This window comes from Helianthus annuus, chromosome 15, assembly GCF_002127325.2.
Source record: "Helianthus annuus cultivar XRQ/B chromosome 15, HanXRQr2.0-SUNRISE, whole genome shotgun sequence".
In the NCBI taxonomy this organism is placed as follows: domain Eukaryota; kingdom Viridiplantae; phylum Streptophyta; class Magnoliopsida; order Asterales; family Asteraceae; genus Helianthus; species Helianthus annuus.
The window spans coordinates 151,809,586-151,833,365 of record NC_035447.2 but is presented as its reverse complement, the minus strand read 5'-3'; positions in this window follow the sequence as shown (position 1 = coordinate 151,833,365).

The window sequence follows — 23,780 nt, the reverse complement described above, 5'->3', positions numbered from 1 at the left end:
CGCTATTAGGTTTAACAAACCTCACACCGTGTCGTTCGAATGAGCGTGTACTAATGGACTATGGGCAAAGGGTCAATGCTGATAGACATTGACTTAGGGCACCTCTTACATTTTCGTAGTAGTCGATACACACGGTCTAGTAACACATGGGAAGCCCCCACTAATCTTCGCACACATGTCTGGGAGACCGCGATACGAATTAATACAATACATGGTTTACAAAACGAACATATGATTTATGAAACAAATACCATAACTAAACAACCAACTGTGAACTCGCTCAACTTTGTTGTTGACTCGTTGTTACATGCCTTGCAGGTCGTTAGGTACTCATGGAGCTTGTACAGTGAGGCGCGGTCGTTGTGGGACATGGCAGTGTGTGCCATGCTAAAAACATTACTTTATTTCGTACTTAATACTTACATTGGGTTTTACAATTATGCTTTCGCTAAACACTTAACTATGTTTTTTATTTGAAACACCTTTCATATTGTGTGGTTGAATTTTACTTATTACTTGTTATGTTCAATATGATTGGTGGCTTGATCCTGGTCAGTCACGCCTCCAGGCGGTTGTACTTCGCGTGTGGTTTTTGGGGGTGTGACAGATTGGTATCAGAGCCATTGGTTATAGCGAACTTGGTTTTAATAAGGGGAAAAAGTTTTTGTTAAAACCAGAACAGTGCTCAACGATCCACAACGACACTTCGCTCCACGTGCAAGACTCAACACTATAGGTGATATGGTTTATGTTTTATTGCCTGCTTGTTAGTTACAAAGAACTTTGCTCATGTTATGCTTAGATAAACGTAGCAACTATTGTTTGAAACACATGTGTGCTTACTCTCTTCTGTCATCGCACTTTCGTGAACCTCTCCCACTCATGTTTCCCTTTTGTTGTGAAGATCATGAGTGGACGTGTCAATATGACTCAAGCCCAGTTGACGGCTTTGATTAACGAACAAGTTGCTGCTTCACTTGCAGCCGCTCAAGCAGGAGGTATACCCTGCAGTCGCAACTCACTCTAGGATCATTAGATCCTACACTCCTAAACCAACTCTTGTGTTTAACCTTGTCCTGTTCTTATACACAACAGGTCAGCACACTCAGCCACCTGTATGCACATTCAAGACTTTTATGGACTGTCGTCCTAGCACATTCAGTGGCACTGAAGGGGCTGTTGAACTCCTCCATTGGTTTGAGAAGCTCGAGTCAGTCTTTGAGATGTGTGAATGCCCGGAGGCTCGCATGGTGAAGTATGCCACTGGTACTCTCGAAGGCATTGCGCTGACTTGGTGGAATGCGCAAGTTCAGATGCTGGGGTTGGCGGCTGCTAATGCCACCCCATGGACGATTTCAAGGAATTGATCAAGCGGGAATACTGCACTCGTGATGACATCCACAAGTTGGAAGTGGAGTTCTTTAACCTGAAGATGACAGGGTCAGAGATAGAGGCGTATACGAAAAGGTCAAACGAGCTGGCCATCTTGTGTCCAACTATGGTGGATCCTCCCATCAAGCGTATTGAGCTGTACCTCAGAGGCTTAGTACCAGAAATTCAAAGTCATGTGACATCGGCCAACCTTGCTACCATCCAGGATATTACTCATCTTGCTCATCGCCTCACAGATCAGGCAGTGGAACAGAACAAGCTGCCCAAGCTGTAACACCCCGTGTTTTCAAATGTCAAAGTCAAAGTCAAAGTCCAAGTCAAGTTTGACTTCTTTGACTGTAATTAGTCTATTTTATGTTTTGTTATTTGTATTATGTGGAGTAAGTGTTGTAAATCAAAGGAATCGAAGTAATCGAATTTTTAATCGACGCGAAACGCTTTACGACTGTGAATAGTAGGAAGTAACAATGCGATAAAGTCAATCAATCAATAATCAAGCTAATCGAATCATCACTCGAACTCAAAACTCAATTATGCGACTTTGGTGTCATTATAAGTGTGTGAGTGCCTTACGTGTTACCTGTGCGTGCTTACTTTATGTTATGTGTGGTGATCAATCGAATCGAAACTCGAAACTCAATCGAAATCGAATTATGATGAATGGTAGCGAAAGGATAGTGTGAAATATAGATGCTTGTATGTAAATATAGTGGTTGGGATTAAAAGTAATTTGAATAGGAAACTCTATCGTACTCGTATCGCCTTCAATCGAAATCGAAATATCAGAAGTCGTCGTCCCGAACGCTCAAAGCAGGCTGTGAATCGATCAGGCTCCTAGCCGATCGAACAGCCCAGCCGATCAGACGAACTGTCCAGTCGAGCAGGCTATCCGATCGGGATGCCTAGTCGATCGGCCAACTCTTTCCCCTTTTGGAAGCCTATAAATAGGCATGTCATTGTCATTCTTTCCACTTTTGGAAACTCTCTGTCCGACCAGCTCGTGTTCTTCACTATTTCTCAGATTTCTCTCGATTCCAGTAAGATTTCATCCTAAATCTTGTACTTTCTTGATCAATACACACTCCTACACCTTTCTATCTTTCAAATCTTAGCTTTTAACCGTGAAATCATCAAGATCTAAGTGTTCTAGGATGATGTCATCATGGGTTCTTGAAGAACTCCATGTTTGGCCTCAATCCACCAAGAACCACTTGGATCTAGCCGATTTCCACACAAACAAACTAAGATCTATTACAGATCTGAACATTTATATGGTGTGAAAGATTGAAAGGAGGAATTTCCAACTTTCTTTCAACTCTTTTACACTCAATGCCTTCAAACCGGTAGAAACGGAGCTTGAACCAACTCACTAATTATTCTAATGGTTGTGTGGTTCAAGATTTGGATTCTATCTACGAGGTTCGCCGATTTCGGGTTAAACGTTAAACTACCGTTCCGAAACGTTCGCCGGCCGGACTTGGGTGATTCCTGTCCGAGCAGGGGAAACAAGTAAGAACGAAGGTGCCATGGTTCAGCTCGTTGTCAAAATACCTCGATATAACGTCAAACAATCAGAACAGCAAGTGTTAGACGAACAGGCCGACCAGGTCAGAATGCTGACCGATCGAACAGGCTGTTCGAATGAACAGCCCAACCGATCGGACATGTCAGCCGATCGACTAGGCCAGCCGATCCGCTAGCACATGGCCCCACTCTTTAACAATTTCATGAAGTATAGTATTGAACGAAATGATGCTCGATCAAACGACTGTTGATAACATTACTCTTCGAATTATGAGATACTATGCTTCAACCCTTAATCGATTTTCAACTTGTTCGACGTATTGTAGTGCCACCCGATCGAACATGCCGTCCGATCAGGTGACATCCCACTAAGGACCCATTCTGAATTACCTAACCGATCGGTTAAGCCGGCCGATCGAACAGGCCGTTCGATCGATCGACCTGAAAGGAAAGGACACTTCAGTGTTCTCAAATACTACAACGAAAACTTTAAAAGGACAAGCCATCATACACAAACACATCCTACTCAAAGGAAGAAACAATCCACTCGAACAGTACAACCGATCGAGCCTACCGGCCGATCGAACAGGCTGTCCGAACGGACTGTCTAACCGAACGAACAACCCGTTCGATCGAACCTACAGTTCGATCGACCAGGCTGTTCGACCCATCATCACTTGTTTCCATTTAACGCGTTACTCATCGTTATCCTATCGAACTATTCAGGCTAACCCTACTCTCAAGCGCTCCTTTCAATCCATTAATCAATCGTTGTGAGTATACTCGAACCCTTTTTGCTTTAGCACGTTTGGGTGTTACATACGTTACTTATCTAAATCACAATCGAACACACTACACAATTACTTTAAACGCTAACCGTTCTGCATGTATTACGTGACAAAATGAATGCTTGTTGTTATGTTTACACGTGGAATGCTGTCTTCCTGCCTTAACGACGATAGTACTATAGTTTGGACTCAGCACCCGTTCACACGGGGGTTGTTAAGGACAATTACTTGCATGGATTACGGTGGTAATCATGTATTGCGAACTGCCTCGGGCAGTCAACCCGCAGTCATTGGTATCGATAGATCCATGTCGATAATTAACATGCTTCGTTTTCCTCTGTGTACGTGCTGGTTATGCGTAAACTATTTCGAACTCTATATGCTATATCAAACTTGTATGCTCACCTTTACATTTTATGTATTGACTTTATTTTAACGTATGTGACAGGCAATTAGGATGCTTGTCTGCTAGGAAGGCGAGCTTAGAATAAGCGTCTAGAGCATAGTTGTCTGTAGATCTTATCTTGCAGATCTAGTCTCTAGAGGCATTTGAACAATTATATTATTTATATTTGAATCTAAGTTGTCGGAACAGAACATTTGACTAGTTGTTATCTGTAATAATTTGTTTTACTATTTGGGGTACGGTATGGGACGTATTAATTAAACTAAATAGTAATGATAGTTGTTGTGGAAACTTCTGTACAATCTGTTTCGCTCAGTGCCATGCCCCGATGATTCCGCCATCGGTTGGGGTGTGACACAAGCGTATCGATGCTACTACTACTACTACTTCTGCTACTCCCAGTGATAACAAGCGAAAATGGGTTGGAGCCTCCAGCAAGGGTTCGACTTCAGTACAGTCCTAGGCACAGCAGTGAAAGATTGATGACTATCAGAGCCCTGGTCAGCAATCTTCTGGTAGTCAAAGGCATGGTGGATATCGAGGAAACCTCCCGAAGTGCAACACATGCAACAGGCAACACAATGGTCAGTGCAACAGGGGTCGTTGTCAGAGGTGTCTCAAGATGGGTCATGAAGCTAAAGATTGCAGGAGCTCACGACCTGCGAACCAGAACCATCAACAACAACCACCAGCTCCACAGAACTAGCAGCAGCAATAGCAGCGAGGCAACATGGGATGCTTTCAGTGTGGTGCTGAAAGCTACTTCAAGCGGGACTGCCCCTAGTTAAATCAAAATCAGAACAACAACAACAATAATCAGGGCAATGGGAACAACGGGGGAAGCAATGATGGAAATAATGGTGCCAGGGGTCGAGTGTTCGTGCTTGGTCAGGGTGATGCTAGGAATGACCCCAACGTAGTGATCGGTAAGTTCCTTCTCGAAGACTTTTATGTTACTGTATTATTTGATTCGGATGCGGATGCCAGTTATGTGTCTCTAAAAGTTAGTCAAATGTTAAAGCGCACACCAACACTTTTGAACATCAAGCATGTCGTAGAGTTAGCAAATGGTAAAAGTTTAGAGGCCACACACATAGTTCAGGGTTGTAATCTTATCCTCGCTGGTCAGACTTTCTCTATCGATCTCATTCCTATAGTTCTGAGTAGTTTCGACATCGTCATTGGGATGGATTGGTTATCCCAACAGCAAGCAGAAATCCTATGCAAAGAGAAGATTGTACGTATTCCCCGTTCGGGTAAAGAACCTCTCGAAGTTCATGGCGACAAGAGTGGTGTTGTGGTAGGCATCATCTCCTTTCTTAAAGCCTAGAAGTGTTTGCGAAAGGGCCACACCGCTATTTTAGCGCTTGTCACTGACGCATCAACGAAAGAGAAGAAGTTAGAGGATATTCCAGTAGTACGCGACTTTCCCCAAGTGTTTCCTGAAGATTTACCTGGGCTACCGCCTCAACGCCAGGTCGAGTTACAAATCGAGCTAGCTCCTGGACCAGCACCAATAGCTCGTGCACCGTATCGCTTAACTCCATCATAATTGGAAGAACTATCTAAACAACTGCAAGAACTCTTGGATAAGGGTTTCATTCGTCCTAGCTCTTCGCCTTGGGGAGCTCCAGTATTGTTTGTGAAGAAGAAAGACGGTACCTTCCGTATGTGCATTGTCACACCCCAACCGATGGCGGAATCATCGGGGCATGGCACTGAGCGAAACAGATTGTCCAGAAGTTTCCATAACAAATATCATTACCATTCAATTTATGTAACACGTCCCATACCGTGCCTCAAATGGCAAAACAAATTATTACAAATAACATATAATCAAATACTCTATTCCGACAACTCAGATTTAAACAAATAATATGAATATTGTTCAAATGCTTCTAAAGACCCAGTCGGACAAGATCTACAGACAACTATGTTCGGTTAGACAGTCCGTTCGGACAGTCTGTTCGATCGGCCGGTAGGCTCGATCGGCTGGACTGTTCGAGTGTATTGTTTCTTCCTTTGAGTAAGATGTGTTTGTGTATGATGGTTTGACCTTTTTGAAGTTTTCGTTGTAGTATTTGAGTACACTGAAGTGTCCTTACCTTTCAGGTCGATCGATCGAACGGTCTGTTCGATCGGCCAGCTTAACCGATCGGTTAGGAACTTCAGAAATGGGTCCTCAGTGGGATGTCACCTGATCGGACAGCATGTTCGATCGGGTGCCACTCCAATACGTTGAACGAGTTGAAAATCGATTAAGGGTTGAAGCATAGTAGCTCATGATCCGGAGAGTAAAGTTGACAAACAGTCGTTCGTTCGGACATTACCTCGTTCAATACCATTCTTTATGAAATTGTCAAAGTGTGGGGCCACATGCTAGCTGATCGGCTGACATGTCCGATCGGTTGGGCTGTCCGTTCGGACAGCCTAACCGTTCGGTCAGCATCCTGACCTGGTCGGCCTGTTCGTCTAACACTTGGCTGTTCTGATTATTTGACGTTTTATCGAGGTAGTTTGACAACGAGCTGAACCAGGGAACCTTCGTTCTTACTTGTTTCCGCTGCTCGGATAGGAATCACCCAAGTCCGGCCGGTGAACTGTTCGGAACGGTAGTTCAACGTTTAACCCGAAATCGGCGAACCTCGTAGGTAGAATCCGAATCTTGAACCACTCATCCATTAGAATGATTGGTGAGTTGACTCAAGCTCCGTTTCTAACGGCTTGAAGGCATTGAGTGTAAATGAGTTGAAAGAAAGTTGGAAATCCTTCTTTCAATCATTTACATCACGTAAATGTTCAGATCTGTAATAGATCTTAGTTTGTTTATGTGGAAATCGGTTAGATCCAAGTGATTCTTGGTGGAATGAGGCCAAAGCATGATGTTCTTGAAGAACAACATGATGACATCATCCTAGAATGCTTAGATCTTGATGATTTCACGGTTAGAAATCAAGATTTGAAAGATAGAAAGGTGTAGGAGTGTGTATTGATCAAAGATGTGTTGTAAACTCCTGTGATCAGTGAAGATCGTACACCTGGTACCATATAGGTAGTGTCGCCAAATCTTCAATGCAGAAAAACTGCGCCTAGCTCGAGGTCATGGGTTGTATAGTTATTCTCGTGGATTTTGAGCTGACGAGATGCGTAAGCTATAACCTTGTCCCGTTGCATGAAGACACAGCCGAGACCAAGGTTGGAAGCATCACAATAGACAATGAAATCGTTGTTTCCGTCGGGCAACGTGAGGACAGGAGCATTGCAGAGCATATGCTTGAGTGCTTGGAAAGCAGACTCTTGTTCGGTTCCCCAAACAAAAGGCTTGTCTTTATGAGTAAGGGCGGTAAGCGGCACAGCGATCTTAGAGAATCCTTCGATAAATCGTCGGTAATATCCCGCTAGTCCGAGGAAAGAGCGAACTTCAGACGGGTTCTTAGGCGTAATCCAACTTTTAACTGCTTCAATCTTCGCCGGATCGACATGAATACCTTGACTATTAACGATGTGACCCAGAAACTGAACCTCCTCCAGCCAGAATTCGCACTTGGAGAACGTGGCATAGAGCCGGTTCCTCTGGAGTAGCTCGAGAACCAAACGTAGATGTTGCGCGTGTTCGGTCTTCGACTTTGAATAGATCAAGACATCGTCGATGAACACGATGACAAAACGATCTAGAAATGGCTTACACACGCGATTCATCAGATCCATGAAAACCGCGGGTGCGTTGGTTAAACCAAAAGGCATAACAACGAACTCATAGTGGCCGTAACGAGTGCGAAAGGCTGTTTTGGGGATATCTTCCTCTTGTATGTGCAACTAATGATAGCCTGAATGTAGATCGATCTTCGAGAAACACTTGGCACCTTTCAGCTAATCAAATAATTCATCGATTCAAGGCAAAGGGTAACGGTTCTTGATGGTTAACTTAGTCAACTTCTGATAGTCGATGCACATCCTGAACGACCCATCCTTCTTTTTAACGAAGAGGACTGGCGTGCCTCAAGGAGAGGTACTCGGGCGAATAAAGCCTTTTTCAAGTAACTCCTGGAGTTGGTTTGAGAGTTCCCTAATTTCAGATGGCGCGATTCGGTAAGGGGCTTTGGCAACAGGATTAGCTCCAGGAATAAGGTCGATACGAAAGTCGATATCACGACTTGGCGGTAGCCCGGGAAGATCATCAGGGAACACCTGAGGAAATTCACGAACCACTGGAATGTCCTTGACTTCAGCCTTCTTTTTCTTTTCCTTCTCCGCTACTACAATGTTGGCCAAGAAAGCGCTGTATTTCTTGCGGAGATACTTGCTAGCTTGGACGCATGACATGAGCTTGAGGCCTTTTGAAGCTGTTTCACCGTACACACATAATAGATCACCATTCGCGAGCGAGAATCGAATCATCTTTTCAAAACACAGAACTTCAGCATGGTTTTCGCGAAGAAAGTCCATGCCTACTATGACGTCAAAACTTCCGAGCTACATCGGAATAAGATCGATTGGGAAGATGTGATTGTTGAACTCGAGGGAATAATCACGAAGAAAAGAATTAACGGCGACAGTTCTTCCAGTAGCGACTTCAACTTCGAATGACGAGGGGAGATAAGAGCGCTTACGACTAAGGAGCTTCTCGAATTCAAACGACATAAAGCAGTTATCGGCTCCAGTATCAAACAAACATGATGCATAAATACCGTTCACAAGAAACGTACCATTAATCACGTTGTCGTCAGCCTGAGCCTGACGGGCGTTGATGTTGAAAGTTCTAGCATGGGCTGCTTGCTGCTGTTGTTGCTGCTGCTGGGGCTCTTGTTTCACCACCCTGTTTGGGCACATGTTTCAAAGTGGTTAGGATCACCACATGCAAAGCAGACTCGAGCATTGACCGCGGGTGCTTGAGCTGCAGGTTGGCCTTGAGAGGCTGTGAGTAGAGCTTGATGAGCGGCGGCTTGAACTGGGGATTGACGGGGACCATAGCGACAGTTCGCAGTGAAATGACCATAGAGGTTGCAGTGAGCGCAGAAACGACAGGCGATTCCCATCGGATGATGATATAAGCATGTCGGGCAGAGCGGGTAGGGACCTGTGTACGCACGTTTTGCTGGGGTGCATTGGTCACTAGAGCTGGTCGGTGATGAGACTGCTGCTGAGTCGGTACGGCTTGTAGAGGGGCAGCAGTTGTTGCGACAGCACAGCTCTTGTTGCTGGAGCTGTTGTTGTTGTGCTTCTTCTTTCGGCGTGATGACTTGGATGTTTGAGCAGTGGAGTCGGTGGTTGGTGCAGTAGTAGCTTGATGTAGAGACTTGGATGGCTTGTCCCAGAAACCAGCTTTTTGTAACACCTCGTAAAATCACGTCCAATGATGTATTGACACGTGTAGTAAACCCTAATAAAGTCAAACCTTGGGATTTAGGGATTAATTTTTCGAAAAATCGAAAAACTTTAATTATAAACAAACTAGAAGTATTAACAAAACTTAAATAAATTTTAAATAACCTTTTATGGTTTTATATTCACAAATAAGCCACTTGTTGATCAAGTGTAGCCGTTTGTGTATTTAATTAAAAGTTTGCGCAATAAAGGGTTAAAAGCGTCAACATGTTAATTCTTACCTCTGAGTGACCTTTTAATAAAACCGAGAGCTTCATGATATTTGATTATGCTCTCGGGAATGCCAATCGTTAGCCGTCCAAGGCTTTTGTGCCTTTGAGTAAAGTTACGCGCAACTTTGCAAGTTAGAGGGACTAAAAGTGTCAATATGTTTAATTATACCTCTGAATGACCTTTTAGTGAACCCGAAGCATCGTAATGTTTAATAATACTTTCAAGGATGCCTAATATGGATTAGATGAGGCTTCAATGCTAATAAATGATGAAATGCGCAAGTTTGCGCAATAGAGGGGCCTAAAGCGTCAACTTTTGAATCTACGCCATTCGGTGACCATTTAAGCAAACGGGAGCCTAGTAATATTTAAATATATGCTTGGGAATAATTATTATGGGCCATGGAAGGCTTAGATATCATTAAACGGCATTTCGCGCTACTTTGCGAAATTAAAGGACTAATTACGTCAAACTGCAAAAGGAGGTCGAATCGTATGGTAACGGACCTTCCGGAATATGTCCATAAGTTAAACATACCCTATTTATCCTTTATATAGCTTAGATATAGGTTTAGAGGTGTTTGGTACGCAAAAATAAACTTTTATGTCATGCAGGGACTAAAAGTGTCAAAAAGTGCACAAGTTTGCACTTTTGCGCATATCTCGCATTCTGAATATCCCAGGACACCCAAAAATTTATGAAGCACTAAAATATTTTATTTTAGTGTGTGGCATAATAAAATTCCACTCGTCGTGTAATTTGGACCGTTTTTCGCGTCCGTACGTGTTCCGTCGTAATTAGCCGAACAACGTGACCGTACGACCAAACGAACCGACATCCGGCATATTTTTGAGCATGTTTCACATTCCCTATGCTTAGGCATCATTTTATAGCCTTAAAAATGGTTTAACGGGCCTCAAACGCATCAGAAAGGGGCTAGAAGCATGCAGGGACCAAAACTGCCATTTTAGAAACTTGATTTCCAGCTGTTACCAGCTGTTACAGCTGTTTTAATCAATTTCAAATGGTTTTCTTCAGTCCTTGGGCAGCCCATAGATTGCTAAAACAAGGGGTAAAGGTGTACGGTCCAGATTTGATCACATTTATCAAGGAACGATCCTAATGGTCCTCTAAATCCTATAAATACCCATTAAATGTTTGGCTCTCATTTGCACCTCTCCTTCAATCTGATAAACTCTCTGAATTGTGAGGATCTTGAACTCTTTTGAGAACCTCCCTCAGTCCTTTGGACCCTTTGTAAGTCCCCTTTCGTGCTTAGTTTAATTATTTAGCGTTTATAGCCGAAAAGTCAAGCGTTTTCGATAAACGCTTTGACTTTCAAATGGCTGAGCCATTGTTCGCAACGAACATGGCTACGTGACTGTAATTAGGTGGGTGTTAAACCCTCAAAAGGGCACCTCCTAATTACCACGTTTACTTAATTAAATTGTCGGGTCAAATAAAAGTCAAACGGGTTAGTTTTAAATAAATACATAACTATCAATATAGAAGCCATAAAATCAGTTTTCTCATATTAATAACTTGGTAATTATTAATTGAACATGTCTAAGCATGTTCAACCCGACAATTCTAAGTATAGGCTCGGTTCGGAACCGAAAGCCGCAAAAGTTGACTTTTGCTTTGACTTTCAGTTCTGACCCGATTTAGCTTAGTTTAGATATGCCTTAGGATTCCATTAGGACCATATTATAAGTTAGTATAACCCTCCGAGGTTATACAACTTGGTTCCATAGAAATCCTAGTTCATGCATGTTTCCGTTAAATGCCTAAATGTTGACCGTTATGCCCTTTTGACCTTAAAACGTGATTTTTGAAAATGTGAAAGAGTAGAAACCTTAGTTACTGATTTATAAACTTGCACCCAAAATTTGACATCAGTTTGAGGTCTAGATTAAGAGTTATGCTCATTAGCGTAATTAGAAAGCTTTTTATTAAATAAACGGCGTAATTAGCGTATAGCCTACCTAAACCCAATTTTTGAAAGCAAACTTTTTACCTACTGATATAAAATAATATTTTAGGATTTTTGAAGATTTTTATTTATTTTTAGGCTGAGCATAACTTAGAGTTCTAAGCTTGATTCGGTAATTGTCGGTTTTGCCCTTTTGGGCTATAAAATGAGTTTTACAAATCCTCTTGACCCCAAACCTTTTTCTACTGATCTAATATGATAAATAAAATATTTTGAGCCTTCTGGAATAATAAAAATATCATCTTTCCTTTAAAAAACCCGGAAATGGCTCCAAATCGCCTTTTTAAGCGTTTTTAACGCATAGTATGTACTAAAACTATTTTAAACATATAAGGGTTGATGCCTACTGATATATTCAGTAAATTTTTATATTTTAACAGTAAGGAAAAGTTTTAAACTCAGGTTTTCAGTTTTAACCTTTTTAACCTATGTGAAATTACCAAAATGCTCCGATGGTGCATAGTATGGTTATAATTAATAAATTTCACATATATATGATACCCTACTGTTATAACTTATTAAATTAAGTATATTTACTGATTAAATCAGATCTGTAACTCAGAATAATATTTAATCTCTTTTATAACCTTTAAAATGACCAAAATACCCCTACGGGGCATAAATTGGTCCTTATTTCGTTTTGGCCATAATGGAAGGTATCTTCCTGATATCACAACATATATAAGGCATATTAACTTAGGAAACCTGTATATGACTCTTATGGTTACCCGTTACGCTTCTTACGCGTTCGGTTCGGTTTATGTAACTAGTTTGCATAAATTAGCCAAAACGGGTCAAACCTTATTATTTTTATCTCAAAATCCAGAATGTGTTTAGTTTACCCATATTATACAAGTCTTCAAACTTGTCGGGTCTAAATCAGATTCTATTCCGGTCTTCGCTTAATCGTGCGTAAGAACCGTGAACCGTTCCTTAAAAACTAACCGGTCTAAGTTACGACTTAAATAAGACCCGTTAGGAATCTAATAGGTTAATAAAACCTCCGTTCCAGATTAAGAGCCCCAGTAGAAGTACTTGTGCTTGCTGATTTGAATATACGACTGAGTATAAATTGCATTGCTAGCTCAGGTAAATACTTTTAACTTATTTTCCCTTATACGGGCTTGGGATATGGTATTATAAAAATACCGCTTGGTCGGGTGTAGAAACCTTTTGATCGGAGATGATTAAATTGCATAATCCCGTTTTAATCTGTATTGATTGATAACAAATAACATTAGGGGTTAATGACCGTGTCCTGGATATCCTTGGCTCATTTAAAAAGTGAATGGCCATAACTTAAGCACAAGGTGTAGGCATAACACCTCCTGTTGCGTATGTAAAAGATATACTCACTCGTAAGGTGTCTTCTTGTGAGTTATATTTATGGTGTGTCGATTAATCTTGACCGGCTTGTATTGTATAATCATCGGCCCTAAATGTTGGACAAACATGTAAATCGGATACAAGATTTTTATTAATAAGATTGTCCCAAGTTATAAAAGATATTTTGTGCCTCGTGCATTCAAATAAATTTTCAAACTCTTTTCCAAAATGAGTCAGTTAATTGTATTTACCAGTGTAAACTGACGTATTTTCCAAAAAGGTTAAGTGACAGGTACTGAACGTAATTGGCTGGAAGCTCAGGGCGTTAATAAGGAATCTTGCAAGTTCTAGATGCCTGAAGTCTGTTGAACGGTTTTTCTTTTATTTGATCCGCCTGTGGATCCTTTACTTTCCGTTGTAATACTCTGATATTACGTTATATTCGGATTGTAATATATTTATCTTTTGCTTCCACTGTGCATTTATATATTGTGTTGTTTGACTATGATGATATCAACTACGTCACGATACTTCCCACCGGGCCCACCGGTGACACGTGGAAATTTGGGGTGTGACAGGTTGGTATCAGAGCCAACATTGAGTGAATTAAACACTAGCCTTTTGTGTTTAGTCTCAATGACACAGTAGCACATTCCTTGACCTTCTGAGTCTAGACTTAACATAGGAATACCCTCATCCTTATTAGGAAATCTATTGCTTCCAATTTTGTATATATTCTAAATATGTCGTCAAGCGAAGAAGCCGTATTGGAAATCCTCTACAACTGGAGCCTTGAAATGCTGAGCTTTGTACCGCGGCTTGAATGAAACGTGCATCCAGGGAGAAAACATTCAGAAATAAAATAAAGAAGAAAACTCCTCTTGCTGAAGATCGTTTCTTTAATAGTCCTTATAAGGACATATTTATTTTTCAGTCCCTTCGAGGACAACATCATTCTTTTCAAGTCCTGTTTAGGGCAGATCTGTACTCTAATTTTATATAGTGGAATGATTAACTTTAAATTTTCATACTAAAACATGAAATATGAAACAAATAAAAATAACATTCCTTTTATAAAATCTACCATTTTAATAGAATGGCAAAAATCTAAAAAGGACAAGACCTAGCCACGTGTCATGTAAAGACAAGGCCAAGATGGTAGTTCCTCAATCAGATTCAGATCCTTATTAATATCTTAATTTAGGATTGTTCTGCGTTAAATATTAAAGAGAATCTTAAAGGGCATAATTTAGCTTGAATGTCATTAAAGACCTGGCTAAGATGGAAAAACCTGTTTAAAAGAGATTCAGATTCTTGTTAACGCCTAAGAACGTGTTAGCACTCCTGACAAAAGTGATTCGAGAAAATCACAATAATCATTCCTATGTTGGAATTCTTCAAACTTCCTGATCTAGCCTAATGATCCAGAAATCATGGCTTATATCATCCTATAAGATGATCATATTATAAATATCCATTAGTGATGAAGTGCCTACGGGCTAAACTTGTTGTCCGATAAGACAACGACAGTGGTGGTCTTTACCCCCTGTCTAAAGATGTTGGATTGCGTCCAAGCATAATAGTCGGTAGGATCCATACGATCTCGACTAATAGCATCTGAAAAGATGATCATATCATAAACATCCATCAGAAGGGAAATGCCCACGGGCTATATCTATTGTCCTAAGAGACAAAAGGCAGTTGTAGTCTTCGACTCTCTGTCAAGAAAAGTAACCGACTATGCTCAAACCTTAAATGCCTCGATCCCAAACGATCATGGCTTATAAATTCAAATCTGTCCTCGTGACAAGACCGTTGTGCCACTTTAATATCCTTAATGATTTATAACTAGGATAAATTATAATGAAAATACTAATTAAATATAATTAATAAATTAACCCATATGGTTCATATTACCATGGTTAATGAGTCATCAAAAATGATAATCCCATAATAACCTTCGAATAAATCATTGTCAATATTTATGTAGCAATCAAGCTACATGGCTGGGTCAGACGAGATTAACAGCCACCCGAAGGAGAACAATGATACTACCAGAATTAATATAACTGGTGCAGAACTACAGGCATTAGTAGATGATGCTGTTACTCGAGCTCTCGACAGACAAAATAATGAATCAAGGGATACACACTCTAAGACTCTATCTGTGGCTCGTAGTAAGCCCCCTCCTAAATCACATGAGTCAGAGGAAGACGATGTTCATCACTCATCAAACCAGAGGAGTGTCCCGTCTGGTCAGGTTGTGCTTCATCAAGAGGCACCAGTTAAGAGTTGTTCCTATAAATATTTTGTCTCCTGCAAGCCCAGAGACTTTACAGGAGAGAAAGGAGCCATCGATTGCATGACATGGCTCGATGAAATGGACACTGTTGTTGACATCAGCGGTTGTGCAGAACAGGATGTTGTGAAATTTGTTTCACAATCATTCAAAGGAGAAGCGTTGGCATGGTGGAGATCATTGCTCCAAGCCACGGGAAAGACCCTACTTTATAACTTATATTGGGATCAATTTGAGGCATTGATCAAGGAAAACTATTGTCCTCAGCATGAGGTAGAAAAGATAGAATCAGACTTCTTGACTCTGGTCATGGAGAATTTGGATTGTCAGGCATATGTGACAAGTTTTAACACTATGTCCCGCCTAGTTCCGTATTTAGTCACCCCTGAACCTAAACGCATTACGCGTTTTATTGGAGGCCTAGCACCAGAGATAAAGGGGAATGTTAAAGCATCTAGGCCTACCACATACAGGTCCGCGATGGACTTATCCCTATCTCTCACCTTAGATGCAATCAGAAATAAGTCTATTAAGGCTTCTGGCGAGGGAAAAAGGGAAAGAGAGGAGGAAAACTCTCAGCAATCTGACAGGAAGAAAAAGGGAAGTTTTAAGAGCAAGAAGGATTCCGAGTTTAGGAAAAATTCGAGTTAATCTAATGACAAACCCAAATGCAGTAACTGCAGAAAGCAACATTCTGGAAAATGTACAATTGACCCAAGGGCTAAACTGTGTGGAATTTGCAAGACCAAGGGTCACAAGACTTTAGATTGCAAGGAGTTGAAGAACGCGTCATGTTACAACTGTAACGAGGAAGGACACATCAAAACCAATTGCCCAAAACTTATAAAGAAGCATGGAGGGGCCAGGGAAACAAACGCGTGATTCATCCAGAGGAATGCTCAGGAGTTGGTGCAGAATGACGACGATATAGCAGGTACCTTTCCTTATCAAGAGTTTATGCAGAAATTTATTTGATACCAACACAGATAACTCTATTATGGACAATAAATGTTGTAAGCGGTTGTATCTGCCTAGAAGGACCTTAAGCATATAGCGCAAGGTGGAATTGGCCGATGATACTCTAGAGACTGCTTCAACAACCTTAGATAGATATTTTATACTAGGAATCACTCTTATCAAACATCCCTATGTCAAGCTTTCAAGCTATCCAAAATCATCAATATGCTCAAGACAGATGTGACATTTTGATCCTCTGTCAAAAAGGGTGATAGACTAGGTCCAAACCTTAAATGCCATTGATGGTCTTTTATGACCTAGGCTAAGTAATATTGATGTATATTCTTTTAAATAACGTTCATTAAGAATGTTAGTGCTATATTGGCCTGCATGGTTTAATGATGCCATGGTTAGTATATGCTAAGGCCATCAGGGTGATGAATAGCAACTGTTGGACTGCAACTAGGAAATCGATTCGTTTGGTAATAAGAACCAAAACTTAAGTATAACAAACGCGGATAAGACAGCAGTCAATCGCGCCATTGATAATACGACGCATGTTAATGATGTTACAATTGAGAACCTTAAAATTTACAAGGATATTCTTCTAACTATGATAGACGCAGCTGTTGGAAAAGCTGTGAAGGAGACAGTGAAAAAGATCCAAGAGCTAAATGCTACTTGCTCCAAATCCTTCATAAACCTTAAGTGTAGAAAACTTTTAAAATCTCTCTTGAGAACCCTAGATACTAAATGTAAGGTAAAACTTGCAGACAAAATTATAGGAACCATTTCTTCTGTTCCGTCAGGAATCTTCAGTCATAAGGTTCTAGGTGTACTCTCGCTCCAGAAGAAGTATGTCAGAATATGCAGATGATATCTCTTGATCTCTATCGATTAAGAATACCAGATGGTATGACAAAAAGCGCCATATGAGGGTTGGTGTATCTTAATAAGTTCCATTGATTGCTCCCATGCCTGATCAACATGGAGGTTTAATGCATGGAACCCCAAAGATATTCCAATGATCATATGATACTAAAAGTCAACTAATGGTATTCAAAGAAGATATTCAGAATGGAATTGTCCAAGTAAATGTTCCCGAATAAGAAATTCGTGGACTTGTAACCTAAATGTGTCGCTTATTTGACACAAGCATTGATGGATGAACTGGAGCCTGAGATATGGAAAATCTCTATAACCTCCTTGTATCTTGATTATCTTCTCCTAAGATTACCCTGTTTACCTCCTTAGAGGCAAGTAGAGTTAAGATCAACATCCCGCTTAGGGCTACATTATTGCAAAATCTCCATGATGACGAGTACCATCATTGGAAGAATCGGAACCCTGATTAAGTGAGTTTTAAAAATAGAGGTTCATATAGCCTAACTCGATATTATGAGAATTTGATATGGTTAAGTAAGAAAGACGGTTCATTTGCTTATACATTTGATTACCGCAACCCTATTTAGGCAACGATTAAGAATCGTCGTTAGCTACCCAGGATCGTCGATTTGTTCGACTAGCTGTGAGGATTAGCTATTCCTTAAGATTGGTTTTAAGTGGTTGGAATAACCATCTCACCTTAAAATAAGCTTTTCTATAATAGTTGTTATATAAGTACCAAGGTTGCTCCTTGGGAGACCTTGTATAGATGGAATGTTAAACATCTATTGTTAAGAACAATAGATTGGTAAGCCCAATTATCAGAATCTGAAAGTTGCATTGGAAACAACAAATAAGATCATTCGAATTCATAATCATCTTAAAGTTGCCAGTAATCGGCAGAAAATTTAGGATTGATAAAAGTTGCAACCTTCTTAAGTCCTTAATAAGGAATAAGGTTCAATCGAAGGTATCACCCTTAGAAGGGTGTGCAAAATTTTAAATTTCCAGGAAAGGTTAAATCCTGGATATATAGGAGCATTCGGAAATCGAATACAACAAAGGTCAATAGCCTATAAGCTAAAACCTATGTAAGGAGCCTAGTGGAGTTCGCAATGTGAACCACACTGATAATTTAAAGATAGGTTTCGCCAATAAGTCGAAACACATTATCGCGTAATGATAAGCAGATTAATGAAACTTTATGATATAATAAGAACCCGTATCGATCAAGGATCGGTAGGTTAAGAATGCTCTAAAAGGATACATGTACAAATTATAGAAGTCAACTTGGGTGCTTGGAGAGGCCCCAAGTATGCTATGAAAATTAAGTCCAATATAAGGCAGAAGGTACTTCCATTACTGATGAAACAATGGTTAACCGGGCAGGGTTAACACACTGGTTTCGTCAAGAAGGGTTAATCCCTTCCTCTCGAGGATCGCTGGCTGGATCACCGGTGGTTGATCTCCTGCACAAGGAAACAAGCCGTGACTCGTAACAAGGAGGATGGGGTGGGGGGTGCTCCTTGTTACCACTCTCCGGCGTGAGAATCAGTAGTTTGCTTAGGAAGCAAAGTAAGATAGTAGTAGTAGTGAGAGAGTTGTGAAGAGATACCTCAAACCTGGTTTGGGGTTGGTATTTATAGCCGAGGAGTGAAGGAGGATGATGATGGATGGACTGACGACGTGCTGCACCTTTGCAGGTGTGTCAGGCTTGTCGGTTGTGGAGGTTACGCCACGTCAGTCCATTGCTTACGTAGCTCTGACAAGTAACTGCCATTGGTGCCACTTGCACTGTGGTGTCAGTCCCATTTGTTGAGTGCATAGGACGCGGTGCAAGCCGCATCGCTGCATGCGGTAACGTCTGAAGTTACCGCGTCTCCTACTTGTGATCAAGGAATACGCGAGATGCGGTGCTAGCCGCATCGTCGTCCGCGGAGACTATTTGCCTGCATCCCTTGTCGTGACGAAAATGCCCATATGGTGCGGTGCCAGCCGCACCGTTATGTTCATCTTCTTCTATGCCTAAGGTAAGGCTTTCTTGTATTGATAGAAGTGTTCACTGAATGCGGTGCGAGGCCGCATCGCTGTGAATACTTCCGTTTTCATACACCAGATGTGATGCTATGTCGCATCACTCTACCGTTCTCATGTTCCATGTAAGTCCTCCTCCGTTACTAGATAGATTGGATTCAGCCCTTGTGCCGACGCGTTCTCGCATGGGCACAAGCAGGTTGTTAGCTAGTGGGGGTTTTGATAAGGGTAATGGTCACTCGTGGTCGATGCTGACGCGAGATCTGGGACCATACCCCTTCAATTACTTTAGCAAATCTCGAGGTCGAGATTTATTTTAAGGGGGTGAGGATGTAACACCATGTAAAATCACGTCCAATGATGTATTGACACGTGTAGTAAACCCTAATAAAGTCAAACCTTGGGATTTAGGGACTAATTTTTCGAAAAATCGAAAAACTTTAATTATAAACAAACTAGAAGTATTAACAAAACTTAAATAACTTTTAAATAACCTTTTATGGTTTTATATTCACAAATAAGCCACTTGTTGATCAAGTGTAGCCGTTTGCGTATTTAATTGAAAGTTTGCGCAATAAAGGGTTAAAAGCGTCAACATGTTAATTCTTACCTCTGAGTGACCTTTTAATAAAACCGAGAGCTTCATGATATTTGATTATGCTCCCGGGAATGCCAATCGTTGGCCGTCCAAGGCTTTTGTGCCTTTGAGTAAAGTTACGCGCAACTTTGCAAGTTAGAGGGACTAAAAGTGTCAATATGTTTAATTATACCTCTGAATGACCTTTTAGTGAACCCGAAGCATCGTAATGTTTAATAATACTTTCAAGGATGCCTAATATGGATTAGATGAGGCTTCAATGCTAATAAATGATGAAATGCGCAAGTTTGCGCAATAGAGGGGCCTAAAGCGTCAACTTTTGAATCTACGCCATTCGGTGACCATTTAAGCAAACGGGAGCGTAGTAATATTTAAATATATGCTTGGGAATAATTATTATGGGCCATGGAAGGCTTAGATATCATTAAACGGCATTTCGCGCTACTTTGCGCAATTAAGGGACTAATTGCGTCAAACTGCAAAAGGAGGTCGAATCGTATGGTAACGGACCTTCGGGAATATGTCCATAAGTTAAACATACCCTATTTATCCTTTATATAGCTTAGATATAGGTTTAGAGGTGTTTGGTACGCAAAAATAAACTTTTATGTCATGCAGGGACTAAAAGTGTCAAAAAGTGCACAAGTTTGCACTTTTGCGCATATCTCGCATTCTGAATATCCCCGGACACCCAAAAATGTATGTAAGCACTAAAATATTTTATTTTAGTGTGTGGCATGATAAAATTCCACTCGTCGCGTAATTTGGACCGTTTTTCGCGTCCGTCCGTGTTCCGTCGTAATTAGACGAACAACGTGACCGTACGACCAAACGAACCGACATCCGGCATATTTTTGAGCATGTTTCACATTCCCTATGCTTAGGCATCATTTTATAGCCTTAAAAATGGTTTAACGGGCCTCAAACGCATCAGAAAGGGGCTAGAAGCATGCAGGGACCAAAACTGCCATTTTAGAAACTTGATTTCCAGCTGTTACCAGCTGTTACCAGCTGTTACAGCTGTTTTAATCAATTGCAAATGGTTTTCTTCAGTCCTTGGGCAGCCCATAGATTGCTAAAACAAGGGGTAAAGGTGTACGGTCCAGATTTGATCACATTTATCAAGGAACGATCCTAACGGTCCTCTAAATCCTATAAATACCCATTGAATGTTTGGCTCTCATTTGCACCTCTCCTTCGATCTGATAAACTCTCTGAATTGTGAGGATCTTGAACTCTTTTGAGAACCTCCCTCAGTCCTTTGGACCCTTTGTAAGTCCCCTTTCGTGCTTAGTTTAATTATTTAGCGTTTATAGCCGAAAAGTCAAGCGTTTTCGATAAACGCTTTGACTTTCAAATGGTTGAGCCATTGTTCGCAACGAACATGGTTACGTGACCGTAATTAGGTGGGTGTTAAACCCTCAAAAGGGCACCTCCTAATTACCACGTTTACTTAGTTAAATTGTCGGGTCAAATAAAAGTCAAACGAGTTAGTTTTAAATAAATACATAACTATCAATATAGAAGCCATAAAATCAGTTTTCTCATATTAATAACTTGGTAATTATTAATTGAACATGTCTAAGCATGTTCAACCCGACAATTTTAAGTATAGGCTCGGTTCGGAACCGAAAGCCGCAAAAGTTGACTTTTGCTTTGACTTTCAGTTCTGACCCGATTTAGCTTAATTTAGATATGCCTTAGGATTCCATTAGGACCATATTATAAGTTAGTATAACCCTCCGAGGTTATACAACTTGGTTCCATAGAAATCCTAGTTCATGCATGTTTCCGTTAAATGCCTAAATGTTGACCGTTATGCCCTTTTGACCTTAAAACGTGATTTTTGAAAATGTGAAAGAGTAGAAACCTTAGTTACTGATTTATAAACTTGCACCCAAAATTTGACATCAGTTTGAGGTCTAGATAAAGAGTTATGCTCATTAGCGTAATTAGAAAGCTTTTTATTAAATAAACGGCGTAATTAGCGTATAGCCTACCTAAACCCAATTTTTGAAAACAAACTTTTTACCTACTGATATAAAATAATATTTTAGGATTTTTGAAGATTTTTATTTATTTTTAGGCTGAGCATAACTTAGAGTTCTAAGCTTGATTCGGTAATTGTCGGTTTTGCCCTTTTGGGCTATAAAATGAGTTTTACAAATCCTCTTGACCCCAAACCTTTTTCTACTGATCTAATATGATAAATAAAATATTTTGAGCTTTCTGGAATAATAAAAATATCATCTTTCCTTTAAAAAACCCGGAAATGGCTCCAAATCGCCTTTTTAAGCGTTTTTAACGCATAGTATGTACTAAAACTATTTTAAACATATAAGGGTTGATGCCTACTGATATATTCAGTAAATTTTTATATTTTAACAGTAAGGAAAAGTTTTAAACTCAGGTTTTCAGTTTTGACCTTTTTAATCTATGTGAAATTACCAAAATGCCCCTATGGTGCATAGTATGGTTATAATTAATAAATTTCACATATATATGATACCCTACTATTATAACTTATTAAATTAAGTATATTTACTGATTAAATCAGATCTGTAACTCAGAATAATATTTAATCTCTTTTATAACCTTTAAAATGACCAAAATACCCCTACGGGGCATAAATTGGTCCTTATTTCGTTTTGGGCATAATGGAAGGTATCTTACTGATATCGCAACATATATAAGGCATATTAACTTAGGAAACCTGTATATGACTCTTATGGTTACCCGTTACGCTTCTTACGCGTTCGGTTCGGTTTATGTAACTAGTTTGCATAAATTAGCCAAAACGGGTCAAAACTTATCATTTTTATCTCAAAATCCAGAATGTGTTTAGTTTACCCATATTATACAAGTCTTCAAACTTGTCGGGTCTAAATCACATTCTATTCCGGTCTTCGCTTAATCGTGCGTAAGAATCGTGAACCGTTCCTTAAAAACTAACCGGTCTAAGTTACGACTTAAATAAGACCTGTTAGGAATCTAATAGGTTAATAAAACCTCCGTTCCAGATTAAGAGCCCCAGTAGAAGTACTTGTGCTTGCTGATTTGAATATACGACTGAGTATAAATTGCATTGCTAACTCAGTTAAATACTTTTAACTTATTTTCCCTTATACGGGCTTGGGATACGGTATTATAAAAATACCGCTTGGTCGGGTGTAGAAACCTTTTGATCGGAGATGATTAAATTGCATAATCCCGTTTTAATCTGTATTGATTGATAACAAATAACATTAGGGGTTAATGACCGTGTCCTGGATATCCTTGGCTCATTTAAAAAGTGAATGGCCATAACTTAAGCACAAGGTGTAGGCATAACACCTCCTGTTGCGTATGTAAAAGATATACTCACTCGTAAGGTGTCTTCTTGTGAGTTATATTTATGGTGTGTCGATTAATCTTGACCGGCTTGTATTGTATAATCACCGGCCCTAAATGTTGGACAAACATGTAAATCGGATACAAGATTTTTATTAATAAGATTGTCCCAAGTTATAAAAGATATTTTGTTCCTCGTGCATTCAAATAAATTTTCAAACTCTTTTCCAAAATGAGTCAGTTAATTGTATTTACCAGTGTAAACTGACGTATTTTCCAAAAAGGTTAAGTGACAGGTACTGAACGTAATTGGCTGGAAGCTCAGGGCGTTAATAAGGAATCTTGCAAGTTCTAAATGCCTGAAGTCTGTTGAACAGTTTTTCTTTTATTTGATCCGCCTGTGGATCCTTTACTTTCCGTTGTAATACTCTGATATTACGTTATATTCGGATTGTAATATATTTATCTTTTGCTTCCGATGTGCATTTATATATTGTGTTGTTTGACTATGATGATATCAACTACGTCACGATACTCCCCACCGGGCCCACCGGTGACACGTGGAAATTTGGGCTGTGACACTTTTACTCGCTTATCATTGATCTCGGCGGCAAGCAAGTAGGTCTCTTCAATTGATGATGTCTTGGCGG